Below are 11841 nucleotides of genomic sequence, written 5' to 3' on the forward strand. Positions count from 1 at the left end.
GGCTGTGCAACTCTTTGTTTTCTTGAGTCACCGTATTTGCGGTTTTTTAGATGCCACAAAATATGAGTATCGTATTTCTTTTCTATTTTTAATATTGATTGTGTGCCTTCGATGACCCACGACTATGATTATATTTGGGCGTTATGTCTAAACCATAGAAAACGGCTTCTGTCCATGGAGAAGAAAGTGAGCACGGCTCAAACCGGCCAGTTCTCATTCGGCGGTTTTCGGGCGGAAAGAAAGAAAATTTCGAGCCGCAAATTGTGTTCTAAGCGTTTGGGCTCTCATATGTCATGTACAAATAAAAACCTTTGCGAGCAGTGTCCCTTTAAAACCATTCAGTGTCCCTTTAAAACCATTTTATTCACATCATAAACAGTATCTACGTAAGCCGCCGCTTGCAGCCTACGACATCAGTCCTGATCGTCAGAAGAATCGGAACTTGCAGCTGTGTAATCATGGAGTTAGCAAAGCAATAGCGATCATTCTGCATTCACAGTGACGAAAATGTATTATTCGAGGCTGCTCTATTCGGAAACTATTTTTTTATTATTAGTTTATTTCAAAATATGGCGACTTTGAAGAAGGTTATTGCAGGAGTGGAATATAATACATACATTGGATTCAAATTCAACGCACAAGAAATATATATATATATATGTATATGAAATACACGCCCTATAGAAAGGCATTATCAATGGTTAAAAGTAGGTTAACAAACAAAACATACCAATAATAACCTGGTGCATTTCTAATATAAATTTCTCACATTCAATAGAACGAATAACTTTATGAATGCTGTTACATGTATCGACGGTCCTCCGAAGAATGGAATATTTAAAACTCTTGAGGTAAGATGTATGCGGTACAATATTTAGATAATGGAAGCCACGAGGGCGTGATTGAGTAATGAAATCAATATACTTTCCACGAATAAATTGTGTTTATTTATTATTTCGTGTAGCAGCTTTAGTCGTTCCACAACACGTATTCTACCTAAGGCTTCAAGTCCAGTTCCTGGCATTGACGATGTAGGAGAAAATGTACGATCAGATCAATTAAAAAGAAAATATGGTTGCCTTAGCTTACATTGCGTCAAGCAGCTTAATATCTCCCTTTATATACGGGTTGCAGACCACGCAGCCATATTTTAAAATCGGTCTAATTTGGGTATTGTACGCAGCTATTTTAACTTCCCCAGCTGAAGATTTTTAAGTTATCTTAACATAACCCAGTATTCGCAAAGTGCGACAGTAGATAGGATTAATGTGCTTGTTCCATTTAAGACTTGAAGCAAATAAAATTCCCAAATTTTTATATTCACACACCTGGCACAGAATTGTAGTACCGGTACAATAACCAAAAACAGACGGTGTCTTCTCATTAGCGAAGGTCATGAATAAGATTCCTTTGCAGTCAATTTCCCTCTGCCATTTCTGGCTCCAATTAAGGAAATGGTACAAATGACCGATTTTGCAATGCGATATTTTACGGAACTGATTTTATTGCATAAAACTCAATTATCAGCGTAATGGTGAATCTTAGCAGGACTATGGTCAACGACGTCATTAGTATACAGAAAAAGCAAAATCTGTCCTAAAACCAGACCCTGCGGGACGCCGGAACGAACCGAGACGCTGCTATAATGATAATTCCCATATGAGACAGACTGAGATCTATCTTTTCGGCAATCAGCGATTCAATCAATTAGCGATGCTTTTTAAGTATAATTTGCAGTTTTTGAAGAAGCTTAGGTTTCGGCACTTTATTGAAAGCTTTTAATTGGTCAATAAAGATGACATCTAGTTTCCTCTCTTATCCAAGACAAAAGCACTCTCGTGGGTAAATTCTAGTATCTGGGTAGAAGTTGACTAGATAGGACGAAAGCCATGTTTTTGGGGGCAAATAGTTGCATTTGCCTGGAGATACTCAAATATATGTTTATGAACCATGTGGTCAAGAAGCATGCAAGAACATGATGTCAATAAAATTGGTCTAAATTTAGTGATCACTTGCTTGCTACCGTATTTAAATAGTGGGATAATTTTAGCTGACTTCCATAGTCGAGGTACGGTTGCACCAGAAATCGATTTAAAAAAAATATAGTGATAAGTACTTTAAGGTCAAAATGAAAAACAGTGAAGTAGAAAATTCGGGATCCCATCACCCCAAGGGCTCTCCTTACAATCAAGCTTTAGGAGTACATTAAGAACACCATATACACTAATGTTAACATCCCATAAAGCCGGCCACGCACCGTCAAAGCAGAAATCTGGAACGTAATTATGATTGTAACTAAGTACAGATTAAAAGTAATTGTTAAAACAGCGAGATATCACTGCTGGGTCACTATCACATTACCCTCGAATAACAAAACTTTGTGAACCATTACGTTTTGGGAGGATAGACCTCCAGGATTTGGCAGGATTTGATTCAATATATTGAGACCGAGTGAGGTTAAGACACTTGGTTTTAGGTGCTGACATATGTTCTTTCAAAATCGTCTTTAGAGCCCCAAAGAAAGCGTTCTAAGCCGAAGGTACATTCCGCTTAGTAGAGCGTTCCCTTTTTGTTGTCCGCATCAATTGTAAAACCCCTCTTGTAATCCAGGGGTACGAAGTATTTTCTACATATTTCTAACAGGTACATAAATTTTAATAAATATATGTAAGAGATTTGAAACGATCGAGCAGTGCATCGATATCTGCGTCTTTTCTCATAGCACAGAAGTTATCAAAACAAAAACAAAGTTTATCGGTTATAACTGCAGCCCTGGTGAAATCAATGATCGTGATGATTTCAGGGTTTATATGGCTGACACGAAATTTGAGGGTAACTAAAATTGCTTTCTGATCGGAAATTGCTTCAATTCCTTCGCAATATTTACCCAGGTTTGTAATCTTGGGACTGAGAAAAACAAGGTCAAGAATATAATTTTCTCTGGTGTGAACTTTAACAACCTGATCTAACTCGAATGACACCGCCAAATATACTAGAGCATCGCAAATGCCTTACCTCGGCAAGCAACTAAAAGTGCTTCCCAATTCATGCCAGGTGTACGAAAATCGCCCAGTAAGGCGAGCTTAAAATTAGCGAGGTTGTATTTATGAATGTAATCGTAAATATAAAAACAAATCTTAAAGGAAAGATCCAGAAGCTCTATAAAAAGTAACGATAAGAACAGCAAACTTATCGAGCTGCACCTTGCACCATAAATAGTCGGTGTTAGGTAAATTAGAAAAAATAGAGAAGTTAAGGCTTGCTTAAAAAATAAAAAAAATATCGCAGCACTTTCGCCTTTGGAGCATCTATCACATCGTAAAACGTTGTAATTAGGAGGGGCGAATTCACAATCAAGAACGGCATGAAGTAACCACGTTCTTGTTACACATATTACGTGTGGTGAATGTGAAGATGCAGTTCAGGAAAACTCAGTACGTTTGGGAAAAAGGCTTCCGTTGATGTTTATTACAGAAAACGATTAATTCCTTACGTATTAGTTTGAACGTCCAGATTGAGCCAAAGGAATGATTTTGACAAATTAGTGGTTTCCTGAATCCCCACGAGTATCGAACGTAGTCAACAAGGACGTGGTCGTAACACAGACTAACTTTGGCTGCATTCTTTCTGCAGTCAGCTGTATCGAACCAAAGCTCTTTACGAATATTACGGACGCGTGGGGAGAAATCTTCGTTAGCCAAGATCCGAGTGCCCTTAAGTTTGTAGGCATGTTTGAGGATGCGACTTTTATCTCTAAAACCAATCACCTTAAATATTGCAGGTCTCGTTTACCTTTTACAAACGAACCGAGGCGATCACAGCACTCTATGTCATAGCAGTTATATACACATTCGAAAACAGCAGATTAGATATGCCATCAATTATCAACGCCGGAGATTCATTCGCAGGTTCCGGCAGCCCGTATACACCCAAATTATTTTTGCGAGAATGATCTTCCCACTTGTTATTCTTTTCTGTTAGCCGAGAAGCGGCTGTCTCAAAAGCGGAACTATTTTTTTTTCAATGATTGCACTTGACTGAAAACAATAACATATATGGGACAAATCCGACTCGACTTGAACTAGACAGCTATCATAGTCGCCAAATCTAACATCTCAGTCCATTTGTCTATTTTTTTTATAAAGGTAACATCCTCAGCTATTTGCGTCTGTCCAGCAAGAATTTGCTGAAGAAGAACCTGCGCATAGGGGACAGGGTTAGACTCAACATCGAGAAGAACCTATGTATCAGGGTCAGGGTTAGACTCAACATTTCCACTACACAGTAGGATAGATATAGAAACTCTATATCAAGACCGCAAAGCAGAAAAAATGCTAACGAGTGGGCCCTGTAGCAGAAAATGACATATAAGTGTCATGTGAAGAAACAAACTCTGCCCGTAGGGTGAAGTATAAGAATTTAAGCGGCATGTTCATCCAGCTGTTACCTAGCACATAATAATTCTGTAAATGCTAATCTTGCACTTTACTAATTTCATTTGGAACGGTAGATAATCTTTAGTGAAAACTTTCGTTGCTTATTCCTCGCATATATCAATGTAACCTCACAAAGAAGTGTCATAGATGTCCGGGGAACAACGGTTACCCCTAAGAATTCCTGTTTTTTCTGTAAGTTTGTTTCTCAGCAATAATAATATGTATTTAACGTTCTTGCACTAAGTTATTTCTATTCTTCCATGAGTCACTTATGCTGTATATTTCTTATAATAGTTTTGCTTCTTTCCCCCATAAGTCTTACCGGAACATGGTTACGTAAAAATAGAGTCGCCTTTGCTTTTCCTACACACACGAAAGCCTATAATAATATTACTTCTGTAGTTAAAGCAAAATGATCCCAATGATTATTTATTGCATGACTGAATTATCGCGCAAGAAAGCAATGAATTACATAAACTCATTAGTGCACAAAGTATTTTAATTATAATAATGCAATTACTGCCGTCCCTGCTGCTGTTCTGGCTAACCTAGACCGATGCTGTGACGTCGAAATGCAGATCTCCTGCACACTGTCACAGAGCTACTCTCAGGGTTTCTGTCTCCACAATGTGCCTACGCATATTGTCCTGTTATTTTCATCATAAAACCACTTAATTTGAAGAACGATAATCACGTAGAAAAATTTCTCATTTCTTTGGGGAATTCTGTAAACTTATTACAAAGAAGCTGCATCCTACCCCGCGGGCCTTAAACTTCAAACTCAAACTCTTTTTTCTCTCGATTTGGAGAGGGCAGACAGAGAAAAAAAGCAACTCAGTTGTTGCGTAACGAGCCTCTGACTACCGGCGGCAGCGAAAAGAGGACACTATATACATATACATAATGTTCTCACAAGCACGCTTATAGCACAAAAATAAACATTAGGTGGAGGAGGAACGGAAAGGGGGAGAAAGGTAACCGATTTACCCAAATTTACAAATTCCAGGGGCACTCTCTCAAAAACATTGAACATACATTTCTTTTAGGGTTTCACTCCAAACTTCTACATTCAATTCAGTCAGGCGATTTAAAAAAAACACACACACACGAGGTTCTGTGTATTTTAATATCTCATTACCGTAGTTCGTTCTGGAGAGCGACACAAACCACGTGTTTACAGACCGAGTCTGTAAACACGTGGTTTACAGACTCTACAACCTCTCTCACCCTAAGGTTGGAAATTGACATGAATACATTTTCTTTTTGTCAAAAAAGATATTTTTTAATGCAAGAACAAGTTTATATTAATACTGATTAGAAATCTGTACAATATTTAATCTACTAAATAATGGACTACCATGACTAATATACGCTATCGTAATCCACTTGTGCTTAAGACCTAAAACTTAAAACTACTTAAACGGGTCATACTGGTTTTAATTTTGTACCTAAAAACACTAATGTATGGTGAAATCTTATGTATTGGAAATTTACATCTTTGAAATTACCTTTCGGTTGAATTTTTTGCTGGAGCATTTTTTTATATCTTTAGTAAGAGGGTTTTAAACCTTAGGCTGAGTTCCAGTTTTTGAATGTACATTTTCTAAGCAAGAAGAAATAGGATGCCTATTCAATTTGGCAAATATCTTCCACATATTATTGGCTTTAAAATAAACAAAAATGTTTGAGCATGCAGCAACCAAGAAAAAAAATACTGTTCTCACTTCTCATGCCATGAGGGGAACTTGTTTATTTTAACATTTTTAACAAATAATGCAGTGAATTTGTAAAACTTCTAGGTTCAATATGTTTGCAAGGTATATTACTATATGCTCTAAACGTTTTAGTGTCATCGGATAAGCAGTTTCTTAGTAAAGGATAATCAAAGTTAAAAAAATTGCAAAATTGTCATTTTGAGAAAAATGAAATTTTATGTCTCCAAATTTGTCACATAGGTTTAAAAGGCTCCAGCAGAACACATGTCCTTTCTTGCTTTCTTTTTATTCTCCCCAAAGCCTTTCTTCGTGCTTCTCTTCCTTCTACGTCGTTCCTTACTTTTCTTACGGTAGGACCTTCAAGGTATAAATAAATTGCAAAATTGTAATTTTGAGAGAAATGAAAGTTTATGTCTCCACATTTGTCACATAGGTTTAAAAGGCTCCAGCAGAACGCATGTCCCTTCTTGCTTTCTTTTTATTCTCCCCAAAGCCTTTCTTCGTGCTCCTCTTCCTTCAACGTCGTTCCTTACTTTTCCTACGGTAGGGCCTTCAAGGTATAAATAAATAAAAACAAACAGATGTGTTTACCCATTTTGAATACTAGGTTGCGCGGATTTCGGCGCCTTATTTAAGTGGCTAGGAGCGCTCCTTCGCGCTTGCTGCTTCCCGGCTTTGTTCCTCAGACTGCATATAATACTTTGGCACTAAAACTATAAAATCGATTTTCTGGTTGGTATTCCCCACCATTAAGGTTACGTGAAAACAAAAATATAAGTATTCGGTTCTACCATGTGCGAATCGGCCAACACCGGTCTATACCTAAATTGCAGACTTTCCGGTTGTAACCAAAAAACACAGATAAACATCCGCCTCTGTAAACAATGCAAAACAGGTTATAAACGAAAAACATCCGTGACTATATTGGTATCCAAAATACCAAAGCGGCTCTAACAAACGAAAACACCGATTTCTTAGATTTTTTCTTCTACCTACAAGGCTGTTTTATCGAAGCTCTCTTTTCATAAACTTGAATTCCTATAATTAATCAGCGTTTGTCACCAATAATCACCGTTTTTATTATTTGTAAATGCTGCTAGATCACCGAAATACACATATATTTTAAGAGAAATAAACACCGAGAAACATCCGCCGATTGCTCTTAAGGACCAGCACTGGAAAGTCTACGTCTTATTTATTATGTGTATACTCTTTATCTATATCTTTTTTAGGTACCCACTTCGCCATCACGCATTATAGTGGGTCGAAAACAAACAATAAACAGACACACAAGGAACTTACACATGCGTGAAAAAAGGCGTCATTGAGAGCTATTGAGACAGCGTGCGATGGAATGGAGTTCCAATCGCGCGCAGTCTCTACAGAAAAAGGAACGCCGCAGTACCTCATCAGTAAAAGAATTTATCTAATTTTAAAGCATGGTCGTTACTACTGGATACGTAAAAAGACGCTTTCATATATTTATCCTTTTCTACACCGGTTTTACTGTAATAAATATCGTGAAAAAATATAAGACGGGGGAGCTTTTTGTGATCTTTTAATAATTGCCACTTAAGTTTATGTTTCCACTTAGTCGTTTTTAGTCACCAATCATAATTACACAAAAGAAACCTAAAAACAATTTTTGTCTTATTTGTTCAAGATTTTGTGTGGAAACGGCGGTAAAAGGGTCCCAGACAACGCAAGCATATTCCGGCATAGAACGAATGTGCGAAAAGTAAATTGTTTCCTTGAGCGACTGAGGTACAGTTCTGAAATTTCGACGCAGAAGACCTAGAATCCGCGAGGCCTTCAAGAAAATATAGTCAACGTGCGCCTTCTAACGCCGATCGGTTGTAAAGTATACACGAAATATTTAAATTCATTCAGGTTTTTCTATGACTTTCATTTAGCGAATAACGAAATGCTGGCTGTAAAACCTTCATTGTAAAGGTGACATGCACAGTTATTTTTACGTTGAAAGACATTTGCCATGAGTGACACCATGACTTATTGTAGACCAAGTCCTTTTGCAAACTCACACTATCAGGCGCATTATCATTCTTTCTGTAGATAACAAAATCATCCGTAAACATTCGAATGGTGGAACAAGCGTCAAATAAGAAATAAAAGCGGTCCTAGAACCGAGCCCTGCGCGGCACACTTGAAGCCATTTAGGATTGGAAGCCGTTTAAAACCACATACTGTTTTCTCAACGACAAATACTCACGAATCCGGTGACAAAATTTGTGATCAAGCTTAAAATCGAGCAGTTTAGAAATTAAAGAATCACGAGGAATGACAATAAAAGACTTACTGACATCAAGAAATATACAATCAATACTCCGTCGCTTGTCAATTGCCAAAGAAAGGTTTCAGTTTTGTGACTTTTTCTTGTGCGCTTTTAAGTGTATGAAGCGGTTTTGTGCAATTTACTGTGTTGGTTAATCACTCTTTGTATAGTGGTTACTTTCTTCTCTTTATTTTTGTATTCTCACTCCTGTAATAGCCCAATGGGCTGACAGTATCAGTAAATAAATGATGATGAATGAAGGTCATAAAAATTTAGCCAGTTGCGTACTACAAGAAGATCCCTGCTGGAATATGTGTTGCGATCAATGTAAAAGGTTAGATGCGGTAAGATGGGTCATAATATTACTATATAGAATATTTTTTTCTACCTTTCATGAAATACTTGTTAAAGATATCGATCGGTAGTTTTGGACACTGGCTCTAGGACCACGTTTATGCATTGCCATTATTCGTGCAAGCTTCCAGAAAAAAGGAAGCGAAGATCCACGCGATGGCTTCTTAAACAATACGACGAAATATAGGCACAATGAACTTGAACAAGATTTCAGAATAAGCCTAGGAATGTCATCCGGACCTGTCGATTTGGCAATATTCAAGTTATGCAATTGATGAAGAATTCCAGAAACAGCAAATTCAACTTCAGGCATAATGTTGGTTGCCGGTGGAGCGTTAAAATCTGTAGCCCTCGTGTGCGAAGGTGTAAAAACCGACCAAAAATGGAAATTAAAATTCTATTCTTTTTCGTCAACACTGTAAACTAGAGTATCGTCATGCTTTAGGGTCGGGACGGAAGAATCATGTTTGCCGTTTGTTCGGAAATAGTTCCAAAATTCTTTTGAGGAACGCCTAAAGTTATCTTTTTATTTAAGAAAAAACGCCGCTTTAGCCTATTCCAACCTGTCCCGGACTCCTCCTGCTAATTCTTTCAGTTAGCAAGGTCACTCGAAAGCCGGGTTTTACGGTATTTGAAGCAAGCTCTTCTTTTCTTGTTGAATAATACACGCAATTCTCGCTTAATCCACGGCTTGTAACGTGCTCGTTTTGGCGTTAGAATGCGCGATGGGACACACTCGTCCTGCAAGCTAAATTTTGTTTTTCGTTCAGTGTTTTAGTACTTTTGATTGTAGCGCTTCCAAGATAACGAGACTGCAGGGCTGAATTCTTCACGTCACCCGAAGAGGAACATGCGAGGCGTGGATTGGACACATGTACTGAGACAGCGTTCGGCTGAGACTCGTGTTCCAATCAGCGAGCACACGAGTCTCAGCCGAACGCTGACGCAGAAATCGGGTCCAATCAGCACCCTAGAATTGCCAGGTGAAGTTAAGAATTTCTAGGAAGAGTTGGTAATTCCCGCGTTTTTTTTTTAACACCCGCTATTTGCGGTAGCGAGAAACAAAGATGTGATCTAATGTCTTTACTAATGCGCTGGGGGTATTTTCAAAGGTTTTCAAATTGGAGGGATAATTGATTTCGCAAAAAAGCGCATGCAGGGACGCACAGAAAGAGTCCGAATCGCGAGCTGACTCTCTGAAGGCCTTTGAAATACATATGAAACAGAAGGTTAACATTCTGCTCGTCAATGGCGACCTACAGTGGGCCTGCCACGCATGCCACGCGCACCATTGCTGTCCAGTGGTGGTGACGTTTTCAAGTACAATGTAAAATATTTCTTCTTCTTTGCGATGAAACCTTTAGTCAGGAAACAAAGATTTCGATGAAATGCGGTAGAGTTTAAAAACGTTATATCCATACGATTTTGTCTAGCAATGAGCTGTAGGCCTTACTAAACCTGAGGACGCTGTGTGCTGTTCCTTCTAAAGGCCCGTTGACAAAGTTGAGTTTCACTGCGTCTGACTACGTTATGACTTCGCGCCGAGATGTTGCCATGGCGACCCTTTTGACGAGCCGATGTGGAGGCGCTGTGCAGCATGACGCACCGCAGCGCAACGCAGTCTACTCAACTTTATGAACGGGCCTTTACAGAAATAAAGCGTGGCTTACTTCAACATGACAAAAATAAATGGAATGCTAGTAAATTTACGGGGCCTGGAACGCGTCTTCAACCGGTGTGTTTGCCTTGTTCAAAAAAGGGGTTTCTCGATTTCCGCCTTATGAGGCCCTAAAATTTTCGTGCTGTTGCTGACCACGATCCTGGCGGTGGATGTCGCAGCCCCCTGTTCTCCTGCAGGTCACTGTCCATCCTGACCGCCCACGGAAGCTTGGGCAGCAAGGAGCTAGGACGCCGCGACGACGGCGACACTCCCGTTTTCTCGTGCGTTTTTTCTTCTTTTTCTCAGGACTTTTACGTTTAACCTCCAGGATCGTGACATCCGACAGCATGACGCTCCGGCTTTGGTTTCGTGATTTGTCGCTCTTGCAATAAATGGGTGGAAAACGACACTTAAAACATCAGTGGGAGACACATTCCAGGCACCGTAATATTTTACAAACGGAAATAAAGATTGTCGCAATTATGGTGCCAAATGTATGTAGGAAATTATTTGTACGGTGAAGCTCTACAAATGTTTTTCTCGTCTTGGTAATTTCTCCCCTGATTATACGCACGCGGTTCGTGAAGCAGGGATATTATAATTTTTTTCTTAAAAGATTAAGATTAAGTCCTCGTTTGTAATGACTGAAAACCACTATGTATTTCTTAAAATTAACATAACAGGTTCAAGTGAGCACGCATGTGTTTAGCCATTTGTTTACAACAAATTGAGTTGAGCAGCTCGCACTGTTGTTATAATTAAAGTTACTTAAAGCAAAATTTTAAGAAAGAAAACGTCCAAGATGGTACTGTGTGTTAAAAATCCGGAGCGCAAGTTCGTCTGCTTATCGCGCAGGGGTTGCGATAATGTCAGAACACCCATCTCTTATCGGCTTATTAAAATACTCGTATATTGGGTCGACCTCAATGCGCCGAGCGTTGATGTCTGTTCTCCATTTTTTTAGTCTAAGCCAATCAAAACTCAACGTCGTTCTGACGTCACCGCAACCCCTGCTCAAGAGGCAGACAAACTTGCGGAGCACAAATTTGTCTTGGGAAATAGTTTGCATAGGGAAATAATTTTTGTAGAAATAATTTTGCAGCGTGCGTTTCACGGAGATTGTAATTTCAGTTATTAATCAGCGCTTGTCATGCCGCTGCAGTCTATTTAAAAAGTAACACTTCGCCATTTTGGCAGAACCGCCGTGGGACACACCGTTAAACTCAGCACAGTTATCGCTGAAGCGCGTTTTCCAGTTTAACCTTAAAGCTGGTTCGCACAATTGCCACGGTTTACGACCGCTTGACTTTGAATATCAAACGATGAAAGAACTTACTAGCGCCATCTGTTAATAACGAATTTTTATGTTGCTATTTATTTACA

Source organism: Ixodes scapularis, unplaced genomic scaffold (genome assembly GCF_016920785.2).
Source record: "Ixodes scapularis isolate PalLabHiFi unplaced genomic scaffold, ASM1692078v2 PGA_scaffold1__304_contigs__length_218370807, whole genome shotgun sequence".
Taxonomy (NCBI): Eukaryota; Metazoa; Arthropoda; class Arachnida; order Ixodida; family Ixodidae; genus Ixodes; species Ixodes scapularis.